Raw genomic sequence first — 12336 nt, 5'->3', positions numbered from 1 at the left:
AGGCACATTCTGTGGTGTTTCTCACGCTGCTATGGGGGGAAAAAATCCTAAGGACAGTTTCCTTTAAGGCTATACTTCTACAAATGTTTGAAACGGAAGAGAAGATGAACAGAGCAAGTACATAAATAAGCACAAAGTGAGTTGGCCGGTCAGCTAATTGACTCTGGTGCCTTTTTACCCAAAGGCACAGAGAGTAAGAAATTAAAACATTCCAACGCAGCATAAAATAACAAAGATGCTAATTACAGGTCATAGCTTGTTGTTCACATTCTGGAACTATAAAGGTGTGTAGACCAAATTGCACAAGTTGGGCAATTCCATAATTCATCTTAATTTTTTATCCTCATTAAAAGTCAGAGGCTGAGGTTATAGGCAGACCCTTTCCTGCTTTAGCATTGCTCATTTCTTTTTCTCCTTGACTGGAAAAGCAGGTTGATTGAGATGGGGTGTTGTGTAGATAAATTATGTGTGAAAGAATTAAGCATCCCTCTCTCTTGCTGATCCTCTCCCAGTGTGCCAAAATCTATCCTCCAATTTCTGAAAAGTTTTATTCCTCGGGGGGGGGGGGGATGTCCATTTTTTCTGCCTCAATTACCTGGGCATTTCAGAAATTCTTTAGAATTTAAGTCAATGTGAGATATTGAGTTTACCGTACCTTATAGTTAAGAGTGTGTGTTTCTTTCTTGTAAATGTTCCTCCAGCATTCTGCCATTTCCTTGGCTGCCAACGCTTCCTGGTCTGAAAAAGAGTCATGGGAGGTGTTGCCTTATAACAGGGGTCAGCAAACTTTTTCAGCAAGGGGCCAGTCCACTGTCCTTCAGACTTTGTGGGGGGGCCGGACTATATTTTTTTGGGGGGGGTGAACGAATTCCTATGCCCAACAAATAACCCAGAGTCACAATTTAAATAAAAGGGCACATTCTACTCATGTAAAAACATGGTGATTCCCAAACCGTTCGCGGGATGGATTGAGAAGGCGATTGGGCCGTATCCAGCCCTCGTGCCTTAGTTTGCCTACCCATGCCTTGAAGCACAGACACTTGAGAAAGCTGACCACTGGCGAAATGATCTGTAGAATAAGGTTAAAGGAAACTCACAAACATCTCTTGGCCAACTGAAAAGCAAGGCAAGTGCAAAAGTAAGTAAGTTTGGCTTTTACTCACTTAGTTTTATCTCAGTTTTAATGTATGTTTGTAAATCACATTGAACTACTATTTGCAGGAAAAGCGACTGATACATTCAGAAAATAATAAACAACCTCCAAAAGTTCTACTACATCCAAGTGAAGAGAAATCATGCAGGTTTGCTTCTCTATTTGACAAACTTTAAAGAAGAGTTTTCTTTTCAAAGCCACTTTTGCCACAATGCCAAGCCCAGTAACTCTTGCTATTTCAGCTACAGTGGTACCTCGGGTTACAGACACTTCAGGTTACAGACTCAGCTAACCCAGAAATAGTACCTCGGGTTAAGAACTTTGCTTTAGGATGAGAACAGAAATCGTGCGGCGGCGGCGCGGTGGCAGTAGGAGGCCCCATTAGCTAAAGTGGTACCTCAGATTAAGAACAGTTTCAGGTTAAGAATGGACCTCCAGAATGAATTAAGTTCTTAACCCGAGGTACCACTGTAATATTAAATAGTGGCTTCTGCCATGTAGGTAATGCTCATTTGAAAACAAGCTTGTATGTACCTTTTCAACTCATACATTCAGGGGGGAAATCCCAGGATTGACAAGATTTTTCCCTTTGTTCATCCAGTACAATTAAAACAAAGAAAGTATTTATTATTATTTTTATTCATTATTTTATATGATATTATTCATTATTTTATATGATATTATTATTCTACATTCTCTTTGGGAAAATAAGCAGTTTTACTTCAGCATGGGAGTGCAATAACTTTCTAGACTTTGCAATATCTGTAAAAAAGAAAAAAACTTTGGTTTGCAACTAATATATTTAGGGCCAAGCAAGATGATACGAGAAATGTATGCTTGCATTTCATGTCTTTTAAGAAGAAATTGAATGGGTGGGAGACTACCTTTCAGGACTGGGGCTTTGGCGCCAGAGAAGAAGCATCGCACCTTCCTCCCTACACTGTGATCCTGATTTAAAAAGCAACCTCCCCGCTTGGCCTGGTGCAGTTTGTGCTGGAACAGAAGTTGCCGCAGGTAGGTTGGAAAGTTGCAAAGCTGTAAGTAGTCTGATACCGGAGAACCAGCCATTGGAAACGCTTCACCTGTTTGATTTCTGCAGGCACAGTTGCTGATCGAGGTGCAGGTTAGGAACCGAGTCAGTTAAGAAGTTGGCAACAATAAAAAAAGAAAAGAAATTAAAGGCATGGAAGACAAAGGATCTCTGAGATGGCAGATTTCTGCAGCTTCTTTCTGGGGGTTAGCAAGGGCCCCATAGCAACGTTTTGCAAAATGTAATGTAGTTAGACAGGGACATGCACAAATTGCAGTAGATAATTGACAGCTGAATTATCAGGGAAATGGCTGCCATTTTTTAAGACGCTGGGGGTTAAGGGCTGCTTTGAACCTTAATAAGCCTTGATTGATTTTGTAAATAAGAATCGCAGTTACTCTGTTTACAGCGAAGGAGCCGTTTTATTGCCGTAGCATCAAAGATTACCCTGCTCTGAGCAGCGATATTGAGAGCGAAGCGCCATCTGTCCTGGAGAATTTCTTCCCTTTATGAACAGGACTTTCTCATGGAAATTAATTGAATAACAGGAACTGTGCTTATTGTGTTTCGCCGCTTTCTTCTGCAAAAAAGGATCTGTTATCTTACAACATGGCCCCTGTCATATCATACCCAAATTCACTCACCATCAATTCTGGTTCCGGTTCACACACACACAGACTTACCGCCTTATATGAATTTTGTACAGAACGAGAAACGTGGAAAGCAAAACACCCACAATTTACTCATATGTGGAATTATTGCAAAGAAACCATCTGCTGCCTTCTTCATTTGTTTTCTGGAGAAGGGGAAGTCAATGAGCCAGATCCACCTACTTCCATTCAGAGCTTGGGGAGGGGGGCTTTACAATGGACCATATCTCTCTCTCTCTCTCTCTCTCTCTCTCTCTCTCTCTCTCTCTCTCTCACTGGGTGTGGCCACAAAGGAGCTTCCTACAATACAGGGCCAGCTGAAATTGTGCGCAATGTGGTGCTGTGGTGCCATGCTTTCCTCTGCCTGTGCAGATGGTATGAGTTGTACCTAAGGAGTTTGGATTTGATATCCCGCCTTTCACTCCCTTTAAGGGGTCTCAAAGCGGCTAACATTCTCCTTTCCCTTCCTCCCCCGCAACAAACACTCTGTGAGGTGAGTGGGGCTGAGAGACTTCAAAGAAGTGTGACTGGCCCAAGGTCACCCAGCAGCTGCATGTGGAGAAGCGGAAACACGAACCCGGTTCACCAGATTACGAGACCACCGTTCTTAACCACTACACCACACTGGCTCAAGGCAGGTACAGCCTTAGGTCCCGAGGTCCAGCCATTTTGCTAGAGGTTTCTCGTCCCTCTCCTGGGGCAAACGTGCAGAGACCAGGCAGGGCTACATATCATAGGAAAGGGTTAGGCTTAGGACAAAATAAACATGGTTGTCCAGGTACAACTGCACCATGAGAATAGATAAGCAAGAGATGGAAAGAAGATAAAAGTCTCTACCAGAGAAGAATGGCAGATTGAACTGTTATACCATGCCGAAATGGCACAATTGACCGGGAAGCTCAGGAACCAAGAAGACCAAAACTTCAACAAGGAATGGGGAATTTTTTAATATAATTTATCTTGAGGACCACTGTAAGCAGATGAAAACATAAGCAGGACTGCAAGAACCCTTGTAATGTAACGAGTACTATGGAGATAATGGAGTTTTTTTTTTATTAAAAAAGCATGGATTACTGAAAAAGATGCAGTAGAATAGGTTTAACAACAGAACCCATGGAGGGGTAGGTGGGAAGTGCAGAGATTCAGAGGAATATTTTAATTATGGATGTGTGTTGTGGTATGATTATAATTGTATATTTGTAAAACCACATAAAAAATATTTCCAAGACACACAGAGAGAGGGGAGAGAGACAATAGATAAACAGGGAAGCCGTTGCTAAGATTGCTAAGGTTTGGGTTTTTGGGTGTTTTTGTTCTTTCAACAACTGGCTAAATCAGTAGATATCAATGTTAATCCTCATCCAAGTGGGCTTGGGATGCTACATGTTCAAGAACCCCTTTCCTGCATATATAAAACTCAACAAGAGAAATGCAACCCAATGGGAGTTACGCTTTTCCAAATGTTGAAACAGCGCAAACATTTCTGCTTGTCCTATGGAACAATCTCCCCTCTTGTCTCCCCCGCCCCTTGTGCACTGGTCTGGGGACTCTTATGAAACCCCTACCCCACCCCATCCCAGAGCACAGCCAAATTCCATCAGCATGGGGTAAGCACGAAGGTGCGGGGAGAGCCCCATTGTGGTAGTAGAAGTCTACCATGTGGGTTTCACTGGGGGAACCCCTTGGTCGAATTTGGCCCAGATGGGGTTTTCTCCTCCCATAAGTCATAACCATTTCTCCTGCACTCCTGGACTGTCTTAATATCCATTCTGTATGCTTAATTAATTAATTCAGATGGAAATTCCCAGGTGTAAAAAAAAAAAAAAAAAGGCTATTTATGTATGCTACTACTGTGGCCTGTGTTTTGTTAGCCCCAAAATGGAAAACGAGTGAGGTCCCAATTAAAGAAGAATGGCAACTTAATCTGATGGACTACGCGCAGCTCTCAAACTTAACTTATGGAATAAGAGAACAAGACTATTATATGTTTAAAGAAGATTGGAAAATGTTTAATGAATATATGGGTGAAAATTGTGTACATTTGAAAATGTTGGCAGCATTAAGATAAATTCAACAGTGTGAATAAGTTTTGATGGATGTAAAAATGGAATACTGAATGGCTTAGTTGATGTAAAATATGCAGGGATCTATGGCATGCAAACTGAACCACGAAGAAGAAGAAGGAAAGTCAGTATTTTAAGGTTGTTCAAATGAATATTCTAAAATGTAAAATATGAAAACTTAATTAAAAATATACCCCCCCCAAAAAAACCCCAGCAAGAAAAAGGCCCAAAAAATCAATCAATCAATCAATCAATCAATCAATCAATCAAATTAATATACACCCTTCACCTGAGGCTCATGGGGCAGTTTATGTGTTTAAAGCACTCTTATCCAACTCTCAACAGTCTCATGCCTTCCTCTAAAATCCTGGAAATTGTAGTTTGTTCAGAGTTCTGGGAATCATAGCTTTGTGAGGAGTAAGCTACAGTTCCCTGGATTCTTTGAGGGGGAAGGTGTTGGAGCTGAATTTCTAACAGAAGGTATGGTTGTTAAAGTGGCATTAAATGCCCTTTAAGTGTAGGAGGTGGTGGATGTGACCTGGCTGTCGTCATTTCCATGCAAGGGCAAAGGCAGTTGGTACCCAGTCTCACGCTGGACCATTCTGTGTGTAGGCATTCCTTGACGAAGCTACTGGCTGGAATCGCTTTCCAATGGCCCCTGAGTTTGCTATCTGAGAAATGCTGTTTCCCCGAGAGATTAACAAATGTACTTTTTACAAGCGGAAGTACAATAAAAAAAGAGTTAGCGGGGAAGGATACAATTTGATGCCCTGCATTAGGGAACCAACAAAAGCTGGTAGGAGATCTTTCAAAACTGAGCACATTAGTTGAAGGCCTATTCAAATAAATATCAAAACCCAAGCGAATGCCACATCTGGTTCCTTTCAGCTCCCCACACTCTCGTTCTTTCCAGCTGTTAACACCTGCTGTTCTGTCAGATATAATAATGAAACTTCAGGTGCTTTATAATAACATGAAAGCATTATTAATTTTTCATATGCAAAGGCCTTTAGGGGAACATATTTCAGGGGGAAAGATATCTGGGAGTGTTTGCTAGTGATGTTTTTTGAACAGCATGTACTTCATCTTTTCTTTTCCTCCCGACCAAATTTTAGAGCGGTGATTGGAGCTGTTGCAATCCTTCTAGGGCCTAGGCGATATCCAAATATTTGAGGCATCTGGGAAGCACATGCTACTGCTTGTTGGTGTAGCTTTTTATTTTATTTTACTGCTGACATGTAGCCAGAAGCAGTTTTTAACATGGTGCTGGGCTGATACTGTTGCATTGTGCCTGCAAGGTATTCACACCAGAACCAAAATATGGCACCCTGATAGCTGCTTTAAGCAGCTAAAATCAGCTGTGCTCTAGGGAAGACTCAATGCAGCATTTGCAGAACTGTCAGGGTGCGTGAGGATCCTTTAAGCCCTGCAAAAGCATAAGGTCCCAATGCCATCTTGCTGCCATCCATAAACATTAGAGAACTACAGTGCCAGTGAAATCTAGTAAGTTGAATAAATGTTTTGAACAGGGTTTTCCAAACTTCTGAGTTCACTGACCCCTGGATGAGCTTGCAAAGCTGTCGTTGACACCAACCCAAATTCTTAGAAATGTAAATGAAAGAAAGTCAATAAATATCACTATATAATCATGTTTTAATCACCAATCAGCATTAATAGAAATAATAAAATATAAAAAAATAAGGAAGCAAAAATAGTGAAAATGATAACAATACCATACAGAGGTTTCTTATTGGGAAGGGGGGCACACTCTGTACATGCCCATGACCTTTACGTCTGCTGCTCATAGTTCCTAATTAAATTGTAAACTTGTAAACTTCCTTCCCCATCGAGCTCTTTTGGAATCCCTTTGGATCCCCAGGTCTTTATTCACTACCCATTTTGGCGTTCCATCAACCACAGAGGATTGATATGGACCACTTTGGGAAACTCTGGTTGAGAGTGTGGATATTGAAGACTTACTGGCCATCAACCAACATAGACAATGGTCAGGGATGGTGGACGTTACAGTTCAGCAACATCTGGAGAGCCACAAGGTCCCCACTCCAGATACACATATGCCTGGCAAAACCCAAAATGGTTCCCTGTGAGTTGTTGTGAGGCTCAGAAAGGAGAGCAAACATAGGAAGGTGGCCCTTATGCAAAAGCCCTATGCTTAAGTGCACCACCTTAAAAACAAAGGTTCTTTCGAGACCATTGAGAGAGAAGTCTTCTCCTTCATAGAGCTACCTGGAGAGTGATCTTAACCAAGACTGTAGACTGTGAGGCAGACATCCTATTGGGTGTTGTAATATCCTGCAAGTCTGAGGGAAAGCGCAGTCACCTTCCACTCGAGCATATTTGTATAATGTTGTGAAATGCCTGCTCATGCTTGGAAATAACTTGTGAAGTCTTCCTTAGCTTTGGTTGCCTAAGGGAGCTTTTTATTAACGATAATATTTCAAAAGCAAGCTAGAAGAGAAGTGGGCTTCCCAGCAATGGAAATCCTTTGCAGGGTGGTTTCTGCAAAGAGAATGGGAAGCTGAACCTTCTCAAATTTTCACCACCACCCCAACTACCCAAAGCAGAAGAGCTCATTCTTCTGCCTTTCTGAAACTGGGCTTTCTTCATTGTGCAAGGAGCACAAATATCTCCCCCATATTTACCTACTTTATATGCTTCATACTTTGCTATGAAAGCTGCTGACTGATGGAAACATAACAAATTATTTTACGGTGACCCTAAATCTCTGTGTCTTTCTCCCAGATGGGTGGAGGCTCAGCTGAGGCCAGGCAAAGAAGCCACCTTACATGCTCTGGAAGGCAACATGTCAGCTTTGGTTGTCACACAAGGGCCTGCTGATTTTGTGTTCCCAAGGGAGTCACAGTTAGCAGTGGTACAAGACAGAGCATTTTCAGTGGTGGCATGCCAGCGGTAGAATGCTCTCCCGGGCAAAGTTTGACTTGTCCCACTTCTGATGGTTCTTAGACAGGCAGCTGCGATATGTTTATCTGGTCAAGATTTTAAGTATTTATAAATGGTTTGTTCATTCTTCTCTTTTGGTGCTGCTTTTATAGTAATGTTTACTGATCTGGGTTTTACAATATCAATTTATGGTTTATTAAACCACCTTGGTTGAATAAGTGAACTGGGAACTGTCGTTTGTTAAGGACGCTGAGACTAGTAGATCTGTGAGGGGTAAACTGCAGTTTCCAGAATTCTTTGGGAGAAATAATGTGCATTAAGTGTCCTTTAAATGTATGGTATGTTCACAGCCATTAGCATATCCCTTCTCTTCCCTTCCACCCTGCCTTTCCATACATCTCATTCCATACTTTACAACTGTGTCTACATTCCTGATGCAAAAGCAAAACACAAACAAAAAAGAGTAGGTAGGTAGAAAGGAAGACTCTGAGTGCCTGCAGTTGCATATCATAACAGAATCATAAATCAGTTTGCCATCATGACTAGAGGAATAAAATGGGTTTTGCTTCAGCTGCCCTGGTGCTAGACACCTCCAGACTGTGTGCCCACTCCTGCTTGCTCTGCATCCCATTTGCTTTGCATCCAGTTCATGCCCACTGCTGGTTTGGGAAGTGGTATGCACACAGCATTATTTGTCCAGTTGTTTCTTAGGGAATACTGCATTCTGATGTATTCTGTCCACCCCCAACCAGCTTTGATCTGCTTTGAGAAAAAGCACAAGTTAGCAGTGTTTTAAGTTTGCAATGTGTAAATAGGCATATTTGAAAATCAAGGCCATTTTGTTGGTGAAAAGGATAGTAAATTTTAAAGTAAAAATAACAAAGTGAGCATGTACAAACCTTGCTGCCCTCCCCAACTGTAAAATTAAAAAGAAGAAGAAAGAAAGGGGGGGGGGAAATGCTGGTGACTGGCATCAGTTGCCCTGGCACACTTGTGAAGTCTTCCTTAGCTTTGGTTGCCTAAGGGAGCCTTTTATTAAGGATCACCTGCCATTCTGTGTGGTCATTTAGGGTGTGGACTAGACTTCAGCCTGGAGGTCCAGCCCTAGCTAAACTACTGATTCTGAAGGTTATGAAGACAACTTACCGTAGATGTTCCCCAGTACTCAGTGTTTTGACTGAGTCCAGCTATTTCTTCAATCAGCAAAATGCAATCTAAAAGAAAAATAGAACATTTCTTGTAGTCTGATTCTTAATTTCTGTCCCATAATACCAGATAGGTGAAGATTCACTCCGGCTATTCAGGGGGAAAACCCCATTTTGCATATGGTGTTCTTTCAGGTACCCGGTTCCAATGTTTTGAAAGCATCTTAGCATTGCAAATAGGTTCTAGAACCGATGCTTTGCAAACCTTTGCTTAAACAGAGCCCGGAGGAGCTCCTAAAGTGGAGGGGAAATCGCTAATTGAATCTGAGATTGCATTTGCCTTCGACTAATAGCTGAGGAATTTGGAATGAATTCTTCCCCGAGAAAAGTGAGATAAATGATGTGGACGTGTCTATCCGGTGAAATATTTGATCACTTACCTTCTTAGTCATCATTGATCTTTAATCACTTATTATGTAACGTTTCACCCCCGATACAGATTGCAAAGGGAGGTTGGAGGGTGGGGAGAGGAAAAAATAACAAGCATGCAGCCTATGGAAGCGAGAAAGTAATTTGTCTGCAACAGGAAGGTTGCTCTTTTCTGCACACTCCGTTTACAGCATCATCTATCATCTGTGAAAATCGCCAGGAGGCTGCAGGAACAAAGATCAGCTCAAGTCGCAGGAGAAAAACTGTCTTATTAAAGTCTCATATAGTGATAGTAGCCAAATCCTCAGAACTGCCCAGGGCAAAGAAAACAGCAGATGCAACGCCACAGCAATAGGGTTGCTGAGGAGGCTTGCAAGACTTCCAGAAACTCTTGGCCGACACTGTGTGTTCAGATCTACTATTTCCCCTGCTGCTTCTGCTTTTGGAATACCCCCTCCCCACCCACCCCAGGCATTACATTCCATCTGTGTTGTCTCTTGCAGCCTCCCATGGGATAAATGTGGCATCTTGAGATAACTGTTTTCATCTTAAACAGTGCTGGGGTGTTTTTTTTCTGACTATACCCACAAGCCTTTGTGCTGTTCCCCATTGCAAATGCTATTAGCACCTCTAGACTGTGGTACTTCTCTTTTCTGAGTTTTCAGCTCATCAAGTTGATTGGTCTTCAATAACAACTTGGCAGGTCAGTCCTCTGCATGTCTACTCAGAAGTACACTCCACTGAGTTCAATGGGTCTTACTCCCAAGTATTGTAGCCCAAGAGACCAATCATGGCCCCAGAATGGCCTGAAGGCATATGATGTAGCTTAGTCTTCCCCAGGCGGGGATACTTCATATTTCAGAGTATAGTACATCTCCTATCAGCCCTGCCCATTGACTGTGGGAATTGGAGTCCAGGTGAAACCTGCTATGTCTGAATGGCTCTGGGTCTGAAAGGAGGGTCGACTGGAGCCCCCAGTACACTGCCTTGAGTTCTACAATTGAAGAAAGGTGCGATATATAATAATTTTAAATTTTATTAAATTTCAAGGATTTTACAGATTTCAAGGACACTTATTTTAGGTGTCCGTTCTTAGGACTCCAGCCATTGTGCGTAAATAGTATCTAATCCCAATCCCTTTAAAGGTGATCATTAGCTCTGTTTTTCCAGGTGATGAATGGTGACTGGGAAACAGTGTCCTCCAATGAAGTCACATAAGAAGAGCCCTACTGGCTCAGACCAATGGCCAGTGGTGTATCTTGAGGGGCACAGGGGTGGTTGTCCTGGGTGCAAAATTGTTAAGGGGTACAAAATTCCGACATCTGGTGCTGCTTTAATACAGCCGTGTGCTTCTGTCGCTGTATTGAAAACAGTTTTTCCATGAGAACCAGGGAGTGACCTCTCCAGACAACGGAATGTCTCTTCTTTGCTTATCTCTGTGGTTGTGATCTCCTGGGTAATGCAGATGCCATAAGGCTGTTGAATGCACATGTGTACTCTGTATGTTTCCCTCCCTCCCCATCTGCATGGCCCCGGGCACTGGCAACCCACGATTACACCAGTGCCAGTGGCCCATCTAGTCCAGCATCCTGTTCTCACAGTGCCAACCAAATGTATGTGGGAAACTTGCAAGCAGGACCTGAGCACAAGGGCACTCTCCCCTCTGGTGGTTTCCAGCAACTGGCATTCAGAAGCATTACAGCCATCATAGTTACCGGCTGCAGCAGCTGCAGCAATACAGAAATGTCCACACCCTCCTGGATAGCATCATCACTCAGTCGAGTGATGCAGATTGGGGAGCTTAGCTGGGCCAGCTGGGTCCATTGGCTTAACTAAGAGATTGGTTTGACCAGTTCAGCAGTTCCTTCTTGTAGACAGAAAACCACAGGCATGTTTGGGACCCACAGGCACCCTCCAAACCTCCAAACCCTTTCCTAGAACAATAGCTACTAGAGAGCATACCGCCTCCAATAGCAGTCAGTGGGAAGCAACAGCAGAGGAGGGCAATTGCTGGATTCCCCAGTGGTATCAGGTTGGCTACTGTGGAAAACAGAATGCTGGACTAGATAGGCCTTTGGTCTGATCCTGCAAGGCTCTTCTTAGGTTCTTAAAATTGCTAAGTGTGTCTTCACCCTCAAAGGTAAAGAAGCCTTCTCAGGAGGTGGCAACTTTAAGAAGCGGAAGAAGCAGGGGCCTTTTTATTTTGCTGTTCGGTTGTCTTTAACAGCAATTTAAAATCCAGAAATTCAGCTGGTGATTCAGAAAGAGAAGCTGCAGTCTCCTCAGTGCCATCTGACAGCACCCTGCACCCTGCACACAGCATTAAGCACCAAGCATAGGAAAGGCACACTGGAGAACAATGGAAGGTTATATTGCAGGCAGTTTGTGCTTCTCTAATCTGTACTATTTAAATAGGGTGGACTGGGAGAGACAAAGTGGAGAAACAGGATAGTTTGAGGTAACTGAGCCTTTTTTCTAGCTACTGTTGAGCAATTGAACAAACGTTCGAAAAGTTATGAAATCCTCTTGCCAGACTTCCATTTGGCAGAGACTGTTTGAGGCCTCGTGGTTCCGGCATGCTGAACTAGGACGTGTAAAGTCTCTTTCAACTGTATCTGTGCTTTTACGGCAAGTTCTTAAAGGCAGGTCCTTTTCTGTGAAGCACTGAGGTCTCCCTCAGCTTCAGGAATGCATATAAAATGGCTGGGCTAGACAGTGGGTACCCGCAAAAACCTTTTCATACATAAAATCCCTCCATTGCACTAATAATGTAAATGTCTGAACACGGTGTTCATGCATGAGAGAAAGCTGAGGGGAGCATTGTGGCCAATGTGTTTTTAATATGTGTATCATGCAGACCAGCTGAAATAAGACCCATTGTTTTGTCCATGAATATGACCATCCTATGAAGAGCCAACCACCATTATGCAGCAAAACATGGAAG

Source organism: Podarcis pityusensis, assembly GCF_964106645.2.
Source record: "Podarcis pityusensis genome assembly, chromosome: 1".
NCBI classification, from domain to species: Eukaryota; Metazoa; Chordata; class Lepidosauria; order Squamata; family Lacertidae; genus Podarcis; species Podarcis pityusensis.
This window is presented reverse-complemented; position numbering follows the sequence as displayed.